The sequence below is a fragment of the Papaver somniferum genome, chromosome 6, assembly GCF_003573695.1.
Source record: "Papaver somniferum cultivar HN1 chromosome 6, ASM357369v1, whole genome shotgun sequence".
Taxonomy (NCBI): Eukaryota; Viridiplantae; Streptophyta; class Magnoliopsida; order Ranunculales; family Papaveraceae; genus Papaver; species Papaver somniferum.
This window is the reverse complement of record NC_039363.1, coordinates 72,760,670-72,765,806: the sequence shown is the minus strand read 5'-3', so window position 1 is coordinate 72,765,806 and position 5,137 is coordinate 72,760,670. Positions and strand designations below refer to the sequence as shown.

Genomic DNA, 5,137 nt, shown 5'->3' with positions numbered 1-5,137 from the left:
CTGCCATCTCAGCCAACTACCCTGTCCATTTCAGAACTGAACTCCTTTGCTCCATCGACTGTATCCAGCTCCATTGCGGGTACTAGAAAACACCACTATCGCATGCAATTGTTGAGCCAACTTTGAATCCAGCAAACACCTTCTCAATACACAGTCCAAGACCATGGCAGTCGAATGATGCCGGGTTCATCCACTGTTTGTTTTGTTCACCGTACCAAACTCCATTCACGTCCTGCCAACATGCACCTCCACTTTGGCTTTAACTCACTAGCTACGTATAACCCCACTTGGCACCAGTTCAGCCAACAGTCACGGCCGGCTAACTCTAACTGCGGTACCTTTTCATCTCTTGTTCTCTCTTCAGCTTCACAAATATCTCAACCAAGAAAGTACAGAAGACACCACTGATGTTGATGCTCGGACTTCCTCTTTTGGATGAGAACGTACACCACCTCAACCCCATATTCCATGGCAGCAACACCGTTCCTCCCAACATCGCGTGTACTGCAGCACTAACTGAGTTTGCTTCTCCCGTTTGGTAAAGAAGAGAAGGTATGTTGGATAATAATGTTCGAATGAAGTGGTTGGAAAGATGGACACACGTCGTCCACTATTTCTCAACTTTTTGGTGACTTTCATGTGTCTTAAAAAAACAAATGGTTTTTGTCCAATCAGACAGATCCGGACAAACATTTTAAGGCAATCGAGGGTTATTATTGCTTTCAAAATGCAGAAAAGTTGAGAGGATAAATCGTGGCTCGGGATTCACCCCTGCCATCATCCAACGTCCCAGCTTATTCTGTTGCAGTTTTTCATCCGTAACGGATGAAATCGCTTGGCCTTTTTTTTTTAGCCAAGTCAACGAAATCAATTAGGGAAAATTGGAAAACTGCCCCGTACAAGAATGTCCCGTTGGGACAATGCCCTGCCAAATAAAACTTATGGAAAAATGCCCTACCGTTACACTTTCCATCCAATCTCAGTTAAATGGTCAAACTCGCTACATTTATTAGTCAATATCTTCTCCGACGGGTTTCTTCTCTACTGTCTCTCTCCATTAAACATTCAAACCGATGATTGAGAACGTAAAACAATTCATCAATCCCTGATAATCCATCGCGTGTACCTCTATTGCATCTATTTCCTATCATTTGGCCTCCTCCTCAAACCTTAACTACACCTAATACTGATGACAATGATGATGATATAACTGATTTCGATTCATTTTTTTTCTTCTGTAAAACCATATATAATCAACTTTTTCAATGGTTTGTAATGGATATAGATTTTTAGGGTTCATAAACTTTGGGATTTCAGGATTCAGTTTTCTGCTCGAGGGCTTGGAAGAACGAAGAAGATGATGATTTCGTGCTATTCATCAACACTAAACAAATTAGGTGGCATACCAGTAGCCGTTGGATTACAATGAAACGTTTTTCTTTTCGCACATGCAATCCCGCATGTATCAACAGTTTGACCTCTTAACCAGTATTGGATGGAAAATGTAACGGTGGGGCATTTTCCCATAAATTTTATTTGATGAGGCATTTTCCCAACGGGGCATCCAATTTTGGGGCATTTTTCCAATTATCCCAATCAATTATTCAATTAACAGTCAACTCCATGCGTTTTCCTTCCCATAAAAATGGATCTCTAATCAACGTTAGACAGTTCCACTTTAGAAATCAATATGGAGAGTAATGATTCACCTAGATGCATTCTTTTTCTTTTCCTCCTCTGGGATAAGAAGAGATGCATTCTCCTGTGCATTTTTTGTGTCACCCGGTAAATACATTCTCTTCTTCTTAGTCCATTTCATCTGCTTCTTCCGGATTAGAGTTTGTTTTAATCATCTTCTTTCTTTTTGTTGTTCAAAACTTAGGATGACGGACTTGGTGGAGGTTATGCTCAGAATCATGCCACAGTAACGGGTTCTTTAGGGTATGGATTTTATTACTTTGATATGTAAATATTAGGGAATATTATCTCTTTTTTTTTTGAATTGGAATTTTGTTTTATTTAGCTCACTGTCCGCTAAAAGAAGTTTTGAAGATCCTAAAGATGAGAAATATTTGCATTTCTTATCCTATCTTCAGCTTACAATTGAATTCTCTTGAATGAATTGTTATATGAGAATGGTCATCATCATTAGAGTTTGTTTTAATCATCTTATGTCTTCTTGTTGTTCAAAACTTAGGATGACGGACTTGGTGGAGGTTATGCTCAGAATCATGCCACAGTAACAGGTTCTTTAGGGTATGGATTTTATTACTTTGATATGTAAATATTAGGGAATATTATCTCATTTTTTCTTTTTGAATTGGAATTTTGTGTTATTTAGCTCACTGTCTGCTAAAAGAAGTTTTGATGATCCTAAAGACGACAAATATTTGCATTTCTTATACTGTCTTCAGCTTACAATTGAATTCTCTTGAATGAATTGTTATATGAGAATGGTCATCATCATTAGGTATGCACCTTTCCTAACAATGGTCATCATCATTGTTATATGAGAATGGCCATTATCATTGCTTTCAAAATGCAGAAAAGTTGGAGGATAAATCGTGGCTCAGGATGCATCCCTTTCCTACGCCATCATCCAACGTCCCAGCTTATTCTGCTGCAGTTTTTCATCCGTAACGGATGAAATCAATTAGCACCATTAGGTAAAAGATTGACTTAGTATAATTTTTCTATCTTCACTTGCAAGTTCAATTGATTTATAATTTTATCTCCGACTAATTGAGTTTTATGCTTTTGGTTGCCAAATATCTGCATCATTTTTCTACTAGGTGCCTTAAAATGTTTGAGATTAGTCTGGTTCCTAATTTTACTCAATTAGTCCGGTTCCTGATTACTTAGTAATTTTCTCAGCCTAAAACTCAAGTTCTAGATGTTGAGATTATTGAGAAAGCATTAAACATGTTTATTGGTGGTGATTGTGATATTCAGGAACACCAGTCAAAGTAGAGATTAACTATTCATTGTTATCGGAGAAGTTGTAGGAGACAACGGTTTATGTGATTTACACCAGAAGAAGTTGGAGTAAATACGATAAGGGTATTTTTAGCACATTGTCAGACTTGCACATATAGTTTTGTCAATGTTTAGTTTGGTAGCTTAAATCGGTATTTTTTAGATGGAATATTGTTATATATCAGTTCACATCTAATATGGAAGTGATGGTCAGTCAATATTTCTTATATCCATATCATGGGCGAAAGACTTGCAATAAGCGACACTGCGATTAACACAATCGGTACATGAACCAAGATGGTAGAAAGAATGCCAATCCAAGCCAAGGTAATTGAATATATTATGTCTGGGGATTTATGCAAATATTTTTTTTACTTTTTTTAGGTATAAAATTGGTTGTCCATCTTTCTTGAAGACGAGAAACATTTGAATTTTAGGCTAGCAAGCAAGAGTTCCTCCACTGCAGTTTAAATAAGCTAGGGTTATTTAAACGGGCTTAGTAACGAAGAAAGTGGATCAGATGGAAGTGATACAATTCGAAGTTCTCCTATGGCAGAATTATCATTAGAAGATAGGCTAGCGACTTTTAGTGAAAAACTTGATTATAATCAAAGAGCATAAGATAATAGTATTCAGGTTAAGGATTGGCTATATAGGGTTTTTGGGTTTGGAAAATTTTAGTGTAAGGATGAGCTTAAGTTCCTAATTAGCTTGGAGAGAAATATTTGTTAGCAGTTTAATCAAACTAAAACCCACTTAAGAAAGTAAGTACTCGATAAATTGTGTTGGCAAACATAGCAGTTACTGTTTGTAGATTAGATGGAGTGAGATCTATGATAGAAACAAAAATATGCTTTGACACAAAAGAGCACAGTTGTTTGAGTTTTTTAATTATTTAAAGTTAAGGTCTTTCTAGTATTGCGAAGCACAATTGGTTATCCATATATCTCGAATACGGGAAACATTTATAGAAATGATGCTAGACTCATTGTGGCATGTTCTTATATCGGAAATGCATAGTGTGGCATTTCCTTAAAATTCCCTTAATGTTATCAACGGGATAATCCAAATCACCTATACGATCCATGTTAGGTTGTGTAACACTCACCTCTGCTTCAGCTTCTTTGTCCAAACTATCAAATTATTATTTGTCCAATAGGTTTTGCAGTTTATCCATATTGCAGAGTCAACACAAATATTAAATGTTCAATGGAAACGATCATTGAAAGGCAGGGCTTAATATTGAATGTCGTCTTGCATTTTACTATCATCTCCACATTTTTCTAACACTGCCATCTGAAACTAACTACTACATATTAAAGACAAAAATTTGTATCAATGTTACCATGGTTTTGGTATTCAACTCCTCATTTTCGGCAATTAAATTTAGTGACCATTGGGACGTACAAATATACAATAACCCTGCATTATATTTTTGCAATGTTTCAGACAGTAAAAAATGTTAGAGCATACCTGGTAGTGGTTTGTTGCTTTTCAATTTCCCATGCTGGATGATGACACTACCAAGCATACATGGGATAGGTGGAGGATCTACCAAGCATTTATAGTGATGGTGAAGGTGGTTGACGATTCCTTTTTATAGTAGTTATCAGCTCCATAAGATTTTAAATATGCATTTTATACATGAAAATGTTACAACGAAGAGTTTCAGTAACTATTGTTTTTTTTAAGAGAAAATTATTCAATAATAAGAGTACTTTGAGTAGGGATGTTACTGCAACGATGCTGTCCTTTTAAAGCTATGTTTGCACCTTCAAACTTCATAGTATTGTGAATGCAGAGAGTTCAGTGTCTTATAAGAGTCAAGAACTCTTCAGAGAATCTACAAATAAATAGCTTGGTGGGAATTAAGAAAAAATAACATTTTTTTTTTTGATTTTACCCTGGATGAATTTAACTGGTAACATGTAATACATACCTTTTGGGATAGCAGGTGATAGTGTCATGTCATGACCCACTTTATACGTGGCCAAACCATAGTATCTTGGTACTAAAGAACACCCATGGGAAAAGCTACTTGCATAAGCCTCATAAAAATAACAAACACAATATACATGCATATAAAGAAAATAACATAACAGATAAAAAGGGCCTAATGATATGCTAAGGTTTGAGCCTAAATTTTTTGTCCAAAACTTGT

The 5,137-nt window shown here is 36.1% G+C and overlaps 1 long non-coding RNA gene across 5 annotated transcripts; it reads left to right on the top strand.

Annotated features, from left to right (window-relative positions):
• Positions 1–1,642: 1,642 nt before the first annotated feature.
• Positions 1,643–4,774, top strand: LOC113285763. 5 transcript variants are annotated; one of them, XR_003328922.1, is made up of 8 exons: positions 1,643–1,785; positions 1,883–1,941; positions 2,198–2,256; positions 2,342–2,470; positions 2,546–2,666; positions 2,793–2,861; positions 2,953–3,303; positions 4,426–4,774. It is a non-coding gene; the product is annotated as an uncharacterized LOC113285763 (long non-coding RNA). The 5 variants fall into 5 exon arrangements; XR_003328920.1 differs by lacking the exon at positions 2,342–2,470; XR_003328921.1 differs by lacking the exons at positions 2,342–2,470; positions 2,793–2,861; positions 2,953–3,303.
• The last annotated feature ends 363 nt before the right edge of the window (positions 4,775–5,137 follow it).